We start from the raw sequence: 6061 nt of genomic DNA on the forward strand, positions 1-6061 counted from the left end.
AGGGGGATTCATGTTCCAGGTGTTGTGTGTTGATTTTGGAGGGCCACCAAGTTGATAAGAGGGATGGAGCACTTCCATGAGGAAAGGGTGAGAGAATTGGGATTGTTCAACCTGGAGAAGAGAAGCTTCAGGGTGACCTAAATGCAGACTTCCAGTACCTGAAGGGAGTTATGAGAAAGATTGAGAGAAGCTATTTGCAAGGGCCTGGAGTGACAGGACAAGGGAGAATGGCTTCAAACAAAGAGAGTAGGTTTAGATTAGATATTAGGATGAATTTCATGACTGTGAGGATGGTGAGGCCCTGCTGCACATTGCCCAGAGAAGCTGTGGCTGCCCCATCCCTGGAAGTGTTCAAGGTCAGGTTGGATGGGGCTCTGAGCAACCTGGGATAGTGGAAGGTGCCCCTGCCCATGTCAGGGGGGTTGGAATGAAATGGTCTTCAAGGTCTTTTCCAACCCAAACCATTCCATGATTCTATGATTCTAGATAAGCCACACAGTGCAGAGAGGCTCTGAAAGGGCTGCACTCCAAGCAGAGCTGACTGACTCCCTCCCCATCCCTGGGGGTTGGGTGCAGAGCTGCCTCTGAGGGTGCTCCTTGTGCACCAAAGCTGCCTCAACAAACCTGGCTGTGAGGTGGAACAAGGACTGGGAAAGTGGAAAATCTTGTATATATTTTGTCAGTGAGATCTGTTGAAGCTGGTAACTGTAGGTAAATCAGCTGGAACAGGGTGTGGGACAGCAGCCTGGAGGCTTTTGAAATATTTATAGCAATACATTGTAGAATGAAACACCTCAAAGAGTAAATGGCTTTGTGGCAGCAGACAGGCAGTTCGCTCATTTCCACATAATATAAACCTCTCTCCTCCCCTTCCCAAACACTGCTGGAAACATTCTTCTTGTTTACTGTCACCTATAAACCCAGGGTTTTTTCTCCCTTCACAGCTCTCTCTGCATGCCCTGCTCACCTCCCCTGCAAAATGCTTTTATAACCGATCTCTCCTGCTTTCCAGTCCTGAGAGAGGCAATTTTGGGTGCTTCAAGATAATCCTGTTGTTCTTCCTAATTTGCAGGTGCTGCTGGTACCTCCTTCAGTGCCTCTGTTGGCCTTGCAATCAGGCCTTGCAAGAATTATTTTTATTCCTCTTGATTTAGCTGCACATCTTTCTTATTGTGACAGTTGCAACCTCATTTCAACAAGGAGGACAACATACTGATATTTTGGTTACTGCTGGGGAGCCGACAGTGCAGGGTTGGATTGTTGATGCTGCACCTTGCCAATGTTCTTGCTCCTTTCCTCCAGTTTGATGAACAAGTAAATAACTCCTGCTTTTTCTTCTGTGGCAGTTGGAGAGCAAGTCACAGACAGGGCTGTGTTCCTACTGGAGTGTCAGGCACAGCACTAAGCAGCTGCATGTTTAAGGCTGGGGTTGAACTAACATTTGTGGCATGTTTTTTTTCTTCAAGGCACACAAAGGCTCCTCTGTGGTGCTGCACCCCCTCTGAATCAAGGCAGGTAGAGCTGATTGGGAATCTGTTCAGAGGGAAATAATCATTCCATGTCCCTCCTGGTCTGAGACTCGGTGGCTCCCACCTGTGTGATGCCTCTGAGTGCTCTGGTTGAAGAGAAGGACCTGGAGCTGGGGGCTGCCACTGCAGCAAATCTGTGCATCCTGCCCGGAGGAGGAGGAGGAGGAGGGTCAGGGCAGCTGGAGCAGCAGCAGCTGGTCCCACCGTCCCACTGTGCCCCAGCTGTGCTGACAGGGGAAGGTGTACCAGGGCTGGAGGAGAATTTTGGAATTGCTTTTGTGATGCAGCACTGCCTTGTTCAGACCCAAGGCTGTGTCATCTCTCAGCTGTTCCGCTGCAGCTGGGGCTGGAATGGCTGCCAGTATCCAGGAGCTTTTGGTTCACTGTTGGGAGTATTGGTTTGTATCAACTTGCTGTCAAGGGCAAGGCCAGCTGTACAGCTGGTTCAAAACTTTGAAGACCCTCAACAACAACTTGGACCCTGCCCTGGCTCAGGGACTAGGCTGGAAAATGAGTGTTAACATGATGGAAGAGCTGTACTGAGTGACCTAGAAGAGGGGGTAGTGACAGAAGCTGAGGAGGAAAGTCTAGAAACAAGCACTCACAGGAGAGCTCTTGGGTAGGATCATTCCATTTGGTGGGAGCTATTCCCACCTCTGTGCTGGCTTGAAGCTCCTGGTGAGCTGAGCTGTGCCACTCCTGGATTGAACCTGAGCACCCCTGCAGCTCCAGAGCCAGCACAGCCGGGTGTCAAAAGGCAAAGGAGCAGCCAGGCAGGTGGGTGAGTGATCTCCGAGCCTGTGTCAGCTGCAGAACAGTGAGTACAGGGGCATTTCCTGGGATAGCATCTCATTTCTGGCATCAGCACTGAGAGGGCTGTGTTCTTGGCAAGGAAAAAGTGGTATCAGTGACTGGGAGCATGACTGGGGCTTGTGGAAATAATCTGAGTTTTGGACCAGTTATAAGACTGGTCTGTGCTCAAGCTTTATGTGAGGGAAAATGTGAGGGTTCTTGGAGGATCTTGGAGAACACAGAATCGTGTCTTTCCACACTGGAAACCAACATGTATCTGTCCACCCCACTGCACAGGATCACGTAGAGACATGCTTGGGTTACAGCTGGGGTGGAGAGAGAGGTATTGGTTGGAGCCCGGTGACTTCCTTGCTTTGGGTGGGAGGGACGCAGAGCACCTCGGAACCAGGCGTGCCTGTGCAGCTCACAGGCTGCCGGAGACTGAGAACGTGTAGTGTGGTGAGTCAGGTCTTTGCCGTGCCTCGGAAGGCTCTCCCGGCTGTTCCGCGCGTTATCCCCGGATCCCGGGAGCGGTGCCTGGGAGCCAGCGCAGCTCAGCCCCTCTCGCAGGCAGATTTGCAGCGCAGCGCTTGCCGGGGATGTTTCCCGGAGCAGTTGTCACCGCAGCTCTTCTGAATCCCCCTTTGTTGGTAAAGCTCTTCAGCTGCTCCCAGCCCTTGGCTCCCACGGCTGTGGCCCGGAGCTGGGCCCTGTGAGAGCCGCTTCTGTGCGGGGTCGGGGCTCTCGGGGACCATTCCCAGCCATTCTCTTCCCGGCCGGAGCTCACAGGGACCGTCCCCGGCCCGGCGGGCGCTGCAGGGCGGTTCTCCTCCCAAGAGAGGGCAGCGTGCTCATGCTGCTGCCCCGCTCCGGGTTCAGCCCCACCCTGGAACGGGGATAGGGATGGGGTGGGAGTGCTGTGTCCAAGGGATCGCCCTCCCCGAGCCCCCCTTTGCCAGCAGACTCCCTGCTGGTCTCTTCCAGAGCCGGCGGGCAGGACCAGGGCAGAGATCCCTGGCTGGGAGCCTGCCTGGCTGACCTGGAATGTGAATCCATCCCCTCCTGTCCCGGAGCGTGCGGGAGGCATTAATCGTGCCTTGTAAGTTGATAGGGGAACCCTACGGATACCTCTGTGCCTCCCACCGGGAGCCTTGGCCACAGACCAGGCCAAGTTTACTCCACCCAGTTCCCTCTGGAGAGCCATGGAGCAGCCAAGTCGACATCACACGGGACCTGCTGAGCCCAGTTCCTGCCCGGGGGATCATCCCTGTCAGGTCACATTCTGCAGGACAGTCAAGCTCTCACTCCAAGTCTGGATGTTGCTGATCCTGTCACCTCGTTACTGCATGAGGTTGGCTCTGTCAGAGCAGCTGTTCTGGCAGATGTGTCCTTGCTGCTCTCAAGACCAGGAGTGTTGTTTTTCAGAGACATCCAAACCCTGCAGTTCTCACAGCTCCTGTGAGTGCAGCAGGTTCCAGCAACTCGATAGTGCATCGCTGCAGGTCCAGAAGCCACTAACGAGCATTTCTGAGGCTCCTGCTGGTTCCCCTGTCAGGGATCCTGACCTGAGGAGAAGATGTAGCAGCTCTTATTTTAAGGCAGTGATAAATCCTGCTTGGGAGGGTGCTTGATGAAGTGCTCTGTGCTCCGTGCTGGGTTAATGCAAGCCACATGCTGCTGCATTCCAGAGCGAGCAAACACCCTCCAACAGACTTTCAACCAAGAGCCATGGAAAATTTGTACTGCCAGGGAGAAAGAGCAGGAGGTGTCCTCGATGTTGACAGTAATTGAGGGCACTGTGACAGCTGGAAATCTGTGCATCAGCGTGTAAGGCCAAAACACCTCCCAAGTCACCCTACCAGCAGCTCACAGTGGCCAGTTTCTGTCAGTCTCACTCAAAATCTCTCTTTGTGCTCAAAACTGACAGTCCACATGAACACAGGAGCAAGGACCTGCTCCCTGGAGTTTCCCCACCCTGCTTCCATCTCTAGCCACGAGCAATTTCCAGGGCTCAGGGGAAGCCTCCTAAAGCAAGTGATGCACTGGACTTGGGATGGCACCTTCATGGCTGCTGGGATTTGGACAAGCAGGGAGAAGAAGGGACTTAATATACATCAAAAACCCTGCTGAACCAAACAGTGCTGTGATGTTGCCAATCTCTGGGTGTTTTGGCCGAGCTCTGGAGCAGCTCTGATGATCAGGACCCAGGAAATGCAAAGCTCTGTGGGACAAGGGGAGATAAGTACCGTGGCTGGTTGTTACTAAGAATATAATTATCCATACGCAAACGATTGCCTGCCTGATAGGATTACCAATAAAGACAAACACAGGCAGGATCATGGCTTCACTTCCTTCCTCCCACCCCGGGGATTTAATCCCATCTTTGTTTGTGCTTTGTCTATAGCCAGTCAATAAAAAACTCCGCTTCACTTCTGGCGATATCTTCAAAGTTTTTTTTCCCTGGAGGAAGCTTTGGGGGTGAATTCCCATGTCTGCTCTCCTTGCACGCAGCTGGGAGAAAGCTCCGTGCTGGTTTTACCCTGGCAGGAATAGCTTAGGCCTTCTAATTTCAGCCTGCTTTGTAAAAGGTTGGCTAATCCTCCCAGCAGTCTCAAGAGGCAGGAAATCCTGGGTGGTAGAGTCTGGAAGGACCTGACAACCCCTTGGCCAGTCTCCTTGCCAGCCTGTGGTAGGTTTGGGGCACATCCTGAATTTTGAGCCTCCTGTTTTCCAGATCCCCCAGCAGCAAGGTGCTGGTGGGGGGAGGCTCTGGCAGCCCAGCTGCTCTCAGCACCCACTTACCTGGTGGGTGTGACAGCAGTTTATGGCACAGATGAACCACCGATACCATTGCAGCTCCTGGGGAAGGTGGTGCCATGCTCTAAAGCTTGGCATGGATGTGCTGCCAGATGCTCCTCACCCAGGGGAGTCAGGACAGCCTTCCTGGCCCTGCCAGCCCCTCCACTACCCAGCCAAGGGCTAACAAGGTGCAAATGGCCATTAAACAGTACCAGGAGGCCAGCTGACACCCCAGCCTGTCAGAGCTCACCAAGCTGTGGGTGCCTGCCTGCCCACAGGGAGCATCTCAGGAGACAGACACCTTCCCAGTCAATGGTTATGAAGGGGACCCATTAATAAGTGGCAGGACAAGAGGAAATGTCCTCAGGTTGTGCCAGGGGAGGTTTAGATTGGATATTAGGAACAAATTCTTCACCAAAAGGGGGTCAGGCATTGGAACAGGCTGCCCAGGGCAGTGGTGGAGTCACCATCCCTGGTAGTGTTCAAAAACGTGTGGATGTGGCACTTGGGGACATGGATTAGTGGTGAATGTGGCAGTGCTGAGATAATGGCTGGACACGGTGGTCTCAGAGGTCTTTTCCAACCCAAATCATTCTAGGATTTCACCATACAAGAGTCTGACGACCGGTCTGGGAATGATTTTGTGAATGTAGGGCGGTGTTTAATGAAAGATCCCCGTGTCCCAAGCTGGACACTCGCATCAGGCACAGCCGGGCCGCTTGCCCCTCGAGCCTTCCTCTGCCGGTCCCCCCTTCCCAAATCCCACCCCTGGGTGCGGGTGGATGCGGGCGGCGCATCCCCGGCGGGCGGGGATGTCTCTGGCCGGCGGCTCGGTGCGGGAGGTGGGTGCCCGGGCCGGGAGGGCCGGGGGGGCCGGGGCGGTGGGCAGGGCCGGGCGGATGACGCCGGGCAAAGCCGTCCGAGAGCCGGCCCAGCCCCGC

Source organism: Chiroxiphia lanceolata, chromosome 19 (assembly GCF_009829145.1).
Source record: "Chiroxiphia lanceolata isolate bChiLan1 chromosome 19, bChiLan1.pri, whole genome shotgun sequence".
In the NCBI taxonomy this organism is placed as follows: Eukaryota; Metazoa; Chordata; class Aves; order Passeriformes; family Pipridae; genus Chiroxiphia; species Chiroxiphia lanceolata.